We start from the raw sequence: 10,760 nt of genomic DNA, 5'->3' as shown, positions 1-10,760 counted from the left end.
CCCCCCTCCCTCACCTGGGACCTCTCCTTCTACCTCTCTCTCCCCTCTCCAGAATAGCGGCGACAAGTGCAGGGCGGCCGGAGGCGTATGGACAATTACTCACCTGATTTCCGCGTTCCAAGCGTGGAGCGCAGCGTCATGACGTTACAGGTCTCCGTTTTCAATGCCGCCCACTGTGCTTCCGCTAATCAGGAGGCACAGTGGGCGGCATTGAAGACGGAGACCTGTAACGTCATGACGCTGCGCTCCACGCTTGGAACGCGGAAATCAGGTGAGTAATTGTCCATACGCCTCCGGCCGCCCCGCACTTGTCGCCGCTAATTTCTGGAGGGGGAGAGAGAGGCAGAAGGAGAGGTCCCAGGTGAGGGAGGGGGGGATATGTCCCCCCTCCCCACCGCTGCCTCCACAGCCCCTCCTTCTAGCCCTGCTTCCCCCTCCTGCTGTGCAGCTGTGGGGGGTCGTGGCAACGCCCCCCTGCGCCCTATGATAGAGACGCCACCGGGATGATCTACTGTGTCAAAAGCTGCTGAAAGGTCAAGGAGGAGGAGAATGGAGTATTTACCTTCAGCTTTAGCTAAGGCAAGGTCATTGACCACTTTGGTGAGAGCTGTTTCGGTTGAGTAGGCAGGCCGAAATCCAGATTGCAGTGGGTCTAGCAGTGAGTTGGCATTGAGGTATTGGGTCAGGCATTTGTGAACCAGACGTTCAAGGAGTTTTGAGGCAAAGGTTAGGAGGGAAATAGGGCGGTAGTTGGAGGGTAGCGAGGGGTCGAAACAGACAGAGGTCAATCAGAGCCAATCACAGGGCAAACAAGAGGCTGATCAGATGCCAAGCAGAGTGAAAACAGGCGATCAAATGTCAATCAACAGTGCACAGACAATCAGATGTCAATCAGACGCCAATCAGAGCTGATTACAGGTGATCAGATGTCAATCACTGCAGCTGTCAGATGCCAAACAATGTAAACAGCAGTCAATCGGTGGTGATCAGCAGCAGGAGATCACTAGGCAATCAAAGACGATCAGATGGCAATCAGAGTGAAAACAGGCAATCAGATGTCAAACAACAGTGCACAGACGATCAGATGTCACTCAGACCTCAATCTGACCTCAATCAGCCTCAATCAGACCTCAATCAGACCTGATTACAGGCGATCAGATATCAATCAGACGTCAGTCAGACACCAAAACAATGTGTCGGGGGACAGTGAAGGGTGATCAGTGGGCAATCCGGTGTGTGTGTGTGTGTGGGGGGGGGGGGGGATGTGCGGTGTGACTTACTGCAGGGCTGCTGTCCTCTCTGATGGTCGATCTGGGGACAATGCAACCACCAGAGGAGGAGGTAGCCTGTATATAGAGATGGCCCGAACGGTTCGAATGCGAACTGTTCCATGCGAACTTTCGGTGGTTCGGTGGTACATCACAGCCAGCAAGCACATTGTAGCCAGCAAGCACATTGTAGCCAATTAGGCAACACTCTCTCCTGGAGCCCCCCTTATAAAAGGCAGGCAGCCCCGGGCTTTACACTCACTCGTGTGCCTGCATTACTTAGTGAAGGGACAGCTGCAGGCAGACTCTCATAGGGAAAGATTAGTTAGGCTGTTGTAGGCTTGTTAGGTTGCTCCTGGCTGATTGTTATCGCTAAAATAGCACCCCTCAACAGCTCTTTTGAGAGCTAATGTTCTCCTGATGTGTTTTTTTTTTGTGTTGCCCACTGACACTGACATTATACAGCCCTATCTGTTGCAGCTGGACCTTGGTAATTGTTATTACTGTGTCAGCCAGGCCCTGCCTAACTATCTATACTGGGACACCTACCTATGCCTACCTAACTACTGGGGCACCTACTTACCTATACGGGGACACCTACCTATGCTTACCTACCTACCTATTAGTAGGGCACCTACCTATGCCTACCTACCTATACTGTGTCTCCTACCTATGCCTAGCTAACTACTGGGGAACCTACCTATGCCTACCTACCTATACTGGGTCTCCTACCTATGCCTATCTACCTATACTGGGACTCCTACCTATGCCTAGCTAACTACTGGGGTACCTACCTATGTCTACCTACACTGGGACTCCTACCTATGCCTAGCTAACTACTGGGGCACCTACCTATGTCTATCTACCTATACTGGGACACCAACCTATGCCTACCTACCTATACTGGGACTCCTACCTATGCCTAGCTAACTACTGGGGCACCTACCTATGCCTACCTACCTATACTGGGACTCCTGCCTATGCCTACCTACCTATACTGGGACTCCTACCTATGCCTAGCTAACTACTGGGGCACCTACCTGTGCCTACCTACCTATACTGGGACTCCTACCTATGCCTAGCTAACTACTGGGGCACCTACCTATGTCTTCCTACCTATACTGGGACTCCTACCTATGCCTACCTACCTATACTGTGTCTCCTACCTATGCCTAGCTAACTACTGTGGCACCTACCTATGCCTACCTACCTATACTTGGTCTCCTACCTATGCCTACCTACCTATACTGGGACTCCAACCTATGCCTAGCTAACTACTGGGGAACCTACCTATGCCTACCTACCTATACTGGGGCTCCTACCTATGCCTACCTACCTATACTGGGACTCCTACTTATGCCTACATACCTATACTGTTTCTCCTACCTATGCCTAGCTAACTACTGGGGCATCTACCTATGCCTACCTACCTATACTGGGTCTCCTACCTACGCCTACCTACCTATACTGTGTCTCCTACCTATGCCTAGCTAACTACTGGGGCACCTACCTATACCTACCTACCTATACTGGGTCTCCTACCTATGCCTACCTACCTATACTGGGACTCCTACCTATGCCTAGCTAACTGCTGGGGCACCTACCTATGCCTACCTACCTATACTGGGACTCCTACCTATGCCTACCTACCTATACTGGGACTCCTACCTATCCCTAGCTAACTACTGGGGCACCTACCTATGCCTACCTACCTATACTGGGACTCCTACCTATGCCTACCTACCTATACTGGGACTCCTACCTATGCCTAGCTAACTGCTAACTAACAGTCCAGCACGGACGTCACTAGGCAAACAGCTGTTTGCGGTGTGTTACACAGTGAGTTTGGTGTGTCAGTGTGAAGCAGTACTCTAATTACACTCCCTGATTGATGTATACACATGCAAGATGTTTGAAAGCACTTTAGGCCTGCAATTTAGCATTCAATGTGATTTCTGCCCTTAAAACGCTGCTTTGTGGCAAATCCAGATTTTTCCCGGGACTTTTGGCGTCTATCCCACTCCTCCATGCCCCCCTCCAGGTGTTAGACCCCTTGAAACATCTTTTCCATCACTATTGTGGCCAGCATAAATGTTTCTAGTTTTCAAAGTTCGCATCCCCATTGAAATCTACTGTGGTTCGCGGAAGTTCGCGTGAACCGAACCTTTTGCGGAAGTTCGCGAACCCCGTTCACGTACCTAAAATCGGAGGTTCGGGCCATCTCTACCTGTATAATACACGTTGTTTGCAAAACAAAGTGTATTATACATTTCTATAGGTTAATTTAAAAGATTGTCGCCCGCTGGCGCTGCTAATTGGCCGGTGGGCTGAAGAAACAGAGGGAGGCATAAACTTCTGGGGATGCATGCTCATCACCACGTGTGATCCATAGCAAATCCCCGCCCCAGGACTTCATGCAAATTGGCAGGGGTGCAGCTAAGGTTTTTGTGGCCCCAAGCGGACTGCAGGCTGAGGCCCACAACCTGCGGCCTAAAAATGGGTGTGATCATTGCGTGGGAAAGTGGGCGTGGCATGACAGGTGGGTGGAGCCAGGGTGTGGCCATGGTATGTGGGTGGAGCCAACTGCATGATGCTTACATGTCAATATGGACCAAAAAAACAAACCCAAAAACATTTCAATGTAGAAAGCGGTAGACTTTACACCCCCCCTCCCCTAAAAAAGAAAAAAAAATACATATACAAAAAATACATACCGTATATACTCGCATACAAGCCGAATTTTTGACCCCCAAAAAGGGGGTCAAAAGTTGGGGGGTCGGCTTGTATGCGAGTCTTCCCTGGTGGTCCGTGGTCCGCCGGCCCCCGCTACCCCCTCCCCGCTCCCCCCGCCGCCGCCGCTATTACTTGTTTCGGCAGCGGCTTCCTCGTCCCCGGCGGCGCTTCCTCTTCCCCGCTCTCATGCCTCTATGGAGAGATCACAGCAGCGCACCCGGCGCTGCTGCTCTGATGATGCAGGTGGCAGGAAAGAGCGGTTCCCATGGTAACGGCGATACAGATCGCCGCTACAGGGAGCCGCGCTCTTTCCTGCCCCCTGCATCATCAGAGCAGCAGCGCCGGGCGCACTGCTGTGATCTCTTCATAGAGGCATGAGAGCGGGGAAGAGGAAGCGCCGCCGGGGACGAGGAAGCCGCTGCAGGTAATAGCAGCGGGGGGAGCAGGGCACTATACCGGCCACTACCTACCTACACTGGGTACTATACTAGCTATACTGGGGCACTACCTACCTATACTGGGCAATATACTAGCTAAACTGGGCACTATACTAGCTATACTGGGGCACTATACTAGGTACTATACTAGCTATACTGGGGCACTACCTACCTATACTGGGTACTATACTAGCTAAACTGGGCACTATACTAGCTAACCTGGGCACTATACTAGCTATACTGGGGCACTACCTACCTATACTGGGGCACTACCTACCTATACTGGGCACTATACTAGCTATACTGGTTCACTATACTAGCTATACTGGGGCACTCTACTAGCTATACTGGGGCACTCTACTAGCTATACTGGGGCACTACCTACCTAAACTGGGCACTATACTGGTTAAACTGGGCACTATACTGGCTAAACTGGGCACTATACTAGCTAAACTGGGCACTATACTAGCTATACTGGGGCACTACCTACCTAAACTGGGCACTATACTGGCTAAACTGGGCACTATACTAGCTAAACTGGGCACTATACTAGCTATACTGGGGCACTACCTACCCATACTGGGCACTATACTAGCTATACTGGGACACACTGGGGGGATTACGCGGCCTGCACCAATCCAGCATTTCCTACCCCCGGCTTATATGGGGGTCAATCATTTTTCCCTGTTTTTTCATGGAAAAGTTGGGGGGTCGGCTTATATGCGAGTATATACGGTAAGTAGGACATTAGACTATGGTAGGGATTAGATGGTGAGCTCCTCTGAGGGCAGTCAGTGACATGGCTATGTACTTTGTAAAGTGCTGCACAAGAGGTCACGGCGGTAGTAATGCACTAGCACAGAACTCTGTGATATGCAGGAGCAAACACGGCCAAGCATGCACAACAGAGCACACAGCTAGCCCGGTACACCAGCCCCAAGCCTGATCACAGCCAACAGTATAGGTGCCAAGGTACGCCGCTGCACAAAATGGGCATATGGTCATGACGTCATGTGAGAGGGGCTAACTAATGTAACGCATAACAGTGAGGCAGCAGGCCAGAATTTCGTCCCACAACAGTTAGGCAAAGTGACTCTAAGGCTTCCTGCACACTGTAAATCCGATTTGCGATTCCAATTTTCCATGAATGCTATCAATAGAATAACGCAGAAAAAACACAGCATGCAGTAACGATTAAAAATCGGAATCACATGCAGTGTGCAGGGAGCCTAAAAGTAATTAGACATCATTCCACAAACTATAAGGAAGCAGTGTTTCTGCCATGATGTGGTGAGAAAGAAGATTTGCATCATGGATCTGCAGATGATAAATCAGCAGAAACTGCTATTTATTAGCATATCATTTAGTAATCATGAGATGACAACAGAATGTCAAATGCTGCAACAATGATCCCAAAGCAGCAAATGTTGCCAACTATGACCATCAAGTAATAAATGAAGCAACCATTACCTCTGGCATATAAACTGAAACAACCGTTACCTCCGACACATCAAATGCAAGAACCATTACCTCTGAGACATGATATGCAACAACCAGGGCTGTGGAGTGGGTACAAAAATCTTCCGACTCCGACTCCTCAGTTTATGAAATCACGACTCCCGACTTCAACTACGGGTGCCCAAAATTGCCCCGACTCCTCGACTCCGACTCCATAGCCCTGGCAACAACCCCTACTTCTCACACATAATATGCAAAAACCTTACTTCCGACACATGATAAGCAACAACTATTACCTCAAATACATGTAATGCAAGAACCATTACCTCTGAAACATGAAATGCAACAACCCCAACTTCTGACAAATGAATGCAGGAAATGATTTCCCTAACACATGGAATACAGCAAACGTTACTTTTGACATGTGAAATGCATCAAATCGGAAATTAGGCAAATATTACCTCCCACACGTTAAAATTCAGTAAGCATTATCCACCCACACATGAAAAATACACATATAAAAATGCAGCAAATGTTACCATAGACATAATTTAATTAAATGTTCTGGCCCACTGGGTGCTGGCGGGATGGAGCTGCTGAGTAGGGTGGGATAGTGAAACTGGATGTGGCTGAGAGGGCGACACTGGGCGGAAGGCGGGTGACATTGCCTGGAAGGGGAGGAGGATGACACTAGGTCAGGAGGAGGATGACACTAGGTGGGGAGGAGGATAACACTGGGTGGGGAGAGGGTGACACTGACTGGGTTGGGAGGTGGGTGATACTAATGGGGTGTGGAGGAGGGTGACAGACACAATGGCCTCGATTCATAAAGCATTACCTCATGCGGTAATGCTGAAAACAGCAGACTTTACCGACCACTTTGCAAAATGTCAATTCATAAAGGTTGTTACCGCATGAAAAGCTGACATTACCGACCAGGGAGATAAATTACCGACTTGGCTCCAGTTACCGACAACACATGTCAGTAAATTGTCAGCAAATGTCAATTCATAAAGCCTTCAACAAGCGGTAAGCCTGGCGGTAGTTACCGAAAACTCTAGTGAGGCGATAACAAGTTACCGTCAGCTCTGACAGCTCTGATGAATGCAAAAGTGCAGAGAGCCGAAGTCTGTTTGAGTCATCAGTGGAGAGAGCCAGAGAGCCCTCTGTGTGAATCATTTGAGCAGGCAGGGAAAGACTGTGTGACTCATCTGTCTGAGTCATCAGTGGAGAGAGCCATCTGTGTGAAACATTTCTGCAGGCAGGGAAAGACTGTGTGACTCATCTGTCTGAGTCATCAGTGGAGAGAGCCGTCTGTGTGAATAATTTCTGCAGGCAGGGAAAGACTTTGTGACTCATCTGTCTGAGTCATCAGTGGAGAGAGCCAGAGAGAGACGTCTGTGTGATTAATTTCTGCAGGGCAAAGAGAGAATCGAGACACTGCTCTACTCTACCGCTCAATGGGCTGCTGTAATTTACCGACCTCCAAGGGCAGCTGGGGAAATCTTTATGAATTAGCACACAGACCGGGAAAATACTGAGTGCGGTAATTTCTCGACAAGATTTTTTTATCGCACTGCTGTTTATGAATCGAGGCCTAAGTGGGGAGGAGTGTAATAGGTAGGTGTCCCAGTAAAGGTAGCTAGGTATAAAAAGGCGCCCCCCTAGGTAGCTAGGCATAGGTAGGTGCCCCCGTAGGTAGCTAGGCGTAGGTAGGTGCCCCATAGGTAGCTAGGCGTAGGTAGGTTGCCCATAGGCAGCTAGGCATAGGTAGGTGCCCCCTAGGTAGCTAGGCATTGGTAGGTGCCCCCTGTAGATAGCTAGGCGTAGGGAGGTGCCCCCATAGGTAGCTAGGTGTAGCTAGGTGCCCCTATAGGTAGCTAGGCGTAGGTAGGTTCCCCCATAGGTAGTCCAAACAAAAACAACGAAAATCCTTGCGCTCCTATCTGGAGGTTGCAGCCACACAAACAGTCTTCTTTACTTAGGGAGATAATGTACTGTGCCACTCCAAGTGTTAGGGCAAGGAGAATTATCTATAAAAGAAATGGAGCGCACAATAGTGCATTACCTGTGTTGGTTTTTATTGCAAAATTTAATGTTATACTCACAAGAATACAAGTTTAAAAGCGCTTCTCAGCGGTAAAGCCAACCGCTTATTTTCCCAGGCAGGGCGGCAGCAGCGCATTTAGGGCACAGTTCAGCAGAAATCAAATGCAATTGGGGCACAGTTCAGCAGAAATCAAACGCAATTAGGGCACATTTTCTTACTGTGATCTCTCTCTCCACTAACCTGCTGCCTCCTCTGTGCTGCTCACTGATAAGATCAGTTGTGAGCTGCCAGACACACAGGTGCTGTATAATTCAATCCCTCCCCCATAGGTAGGTAGATGCCCCATAGGTTACTAGGCATAGGTAGGTTCCCCCATAGGCAGCTAGGCGTAGGTAGGTGTCCCATAGGTAGCTAGGCGTCGGTAGGTGCCCCCTGTAGGTAGCTAGGCCTATGGAGGTGCCCCATAGGTAGGTAGGCATAGGGAGGTTCCCCCATAGGTAGCTAGGTGTAGCGAGGTGCCCCTGTAGGTAGCTAGGTGTAGGTTCCCCCATAGGTAGGTAGGTGCCCCATAGGTAGCTAGGCATAGGTAGGTGCCCCCTGTAGGTAGCTAGGCGTAGGTAGGTGCCACATAGGTAGCTAGGCGTAGGTAGGTGCCCCATAGGTAGGTAGGAGTCCCAGTATAGGTAGCTAGGTGCCCCATAGGTAGCTAGGCGTAGGTAGGTGCCCCATAGGTAGCTAGGTGTAGGTAGGTGCCCTATAGGTAGATAGATGTAGGTAGGTGCCCCATAGGTAGCTAGGCATAGCTAGGTGCCCCTATAGGTAGCTAGGCGTAGGTAGGTTCCCCATAGGTAGCTAGGCGTAGGTAGGTGCCCCATAGGTAGCTAGGTGTAGGTAGGTGCCCCATAGGTAGCTAGGTGTAGGTAGGTGCCCCATAGGCAGCTAGGTGTAGGTAGGTGCCCCATAGGTAGCTAGGTGTAGGTAGGCGCCCCATAGGTAGCTAGGTGTAGCTAGGTGCCCCTATAGGTAGCTAGGCATAGGTAGGTACCCCATAGGTAGCTATGCGTAGGTAGGCGCCCCATAGGTAGCTAGGTGTAGCTAGGTGCCCCTATAGGTAGCTAGGCGTAGGTAGGTACCCCATAGGTAGCTATGCGTAGGTAGGTGCCCCATAGGTAGCTAGGCGTAGGTAGGTGCCCCCATAGGTAGCTAGGTGTAGGTAGGTGCCCCATAGGTAGCTAGGTGTAGCTAGGTGCCCCTATAAGTAGCTAGGTGTAGGTAGGTGCCCCATAGGTAGCTAGGTATAGGTAGGTGCCCCATAGGTAGCTAGGTGTAGCTAGGTGTCCCTATAGGTAGCTAGGCGTAGGTAGGTGCCCCATAGGTAGCTAGGTGTAGGTAGGTGCCCCATAGGTAGCTAGGCGTAGGTAGGTGCCCCCATAGGTAGATAGCTAGGTCTAAGTAGGTGCCCCCATAGATAGTGAGCGGGCAGGGAGCAGGGGTAAAAGGCAGACAGGTGGGCAAGGAGAGTGGTGGCTTTGCCGGGAGTCATGCACCATTTGTACTTCCGGTTCCTGCAGACCATGTGGAACGCAGAACCGGAAGTATGCAGCGCATACACCCGGCTTCAGGGAGGGTGGGCAGAGCAGTGGGCGGGGGCGTAACTAAAGCGGCCAAGCAGCCGCTCTACTGGTGGGTGGGCAGGGACAGAGCCTTCCCCTCGCCGGCGTCTGCCCGCCCCCTGAGCCCGAGTACCAAGCAGCCGCTGCGGCTGTGGAAGGACGGTGACGGTGTGATGTCACGACGACATCACGGAGCCTCCGAGGCCCCTAAAAACATGAGGCCCCAAGCAGCCGCAAATCAGCGTGGAGCGGTCCTGGGGCTGCAGCGCTGCTCACGCCAATCGGCGTGGAGCAGTCGTTGGCTGGTTAAAAGAAAATAAATATGGCAGCTTCAATATCCTTCTTTTACAGTGTCCTTTAACCTCCCTGGCGTTATGATTATTTCCAGAATTTAGTTTCTGAAAACAGTGCAATTTATTAACAAGATTTTATGCTGGATACACTTTTTCGGACGATTTACCCACCTGATCAATTATCTCCAGAATGTCCAGTCTGAGGATCGATCGATTTCATGAGCGATTTTCTAGGCGCTTTCCATTCATTTCTTTGGAAATCGCTCATAAAATCGCTCACAAAATCGATCGATCCGTAGATCGGACATTCTGGAAATAATCGATTGGGTGGGTAAAATCGGTCAAAAAAATTGTATGCTGTGGATCCAGCATTAGACCTTAAAAATAATACCGCTAGATAGATCTGGGTAAGCCCTGCACATAACACACCTCCCATTGATCCAGCTTGGGGTTACTACACTGACCTGCGGATTTCCGGCCCGAGTCTGACTCGGGATTACAGCTAAGGAGGTTTATCACTTTAACTTTAAAAAGAAAAAAAAAGAAAGAAAGCTGGTGGCAGATGAGTGATGGCGACTTTTCTCCTGCTTCAGGCAGATGTGAAGTTCTTGCTCATTTGCATTCAGCTTCCTGGCAGCATCAACACAGTATTTGCATAGGCGAAAAAGAACTTGCTTCGAGGAAAAATCATCCTAGCAAGTTGTTTTTTTTTGTTTTGTTTAGTTTTTTTTTTCCACAAAAACTGCAGTTGCCTGTTTTTTTAGAACTTGCCAGAGACCTCTGAAATTGCATAGAGCCCATTTAAACAGTAAGTATAATGCATGTGATGCTACACATAACCTTTTAAAGCTTCTGCTAATTATTTAGCACATTTAATTGTCGAAAGCTATCTAATTTAAAAACAGGAC

Source organism: Hyperolius riggenbachi, chromosome 4 (genome assembly GCF_040937935.1).
Source record: "Hyperolius riggenbachi isolate aHypRig1 chromosome 4, aHypRig1.pri, whole genome shotgun sequence".
In the NCBI taxonomy this organism is placed as follows: Eukaryota; Metazoa; Chordata; class Amphibia; order Anura; family Hyperoliidae; genus Hyperolius; species Hyperolius riggenbachi.
Note: the sequence above shows the minus strand (reverse complement) of the source record.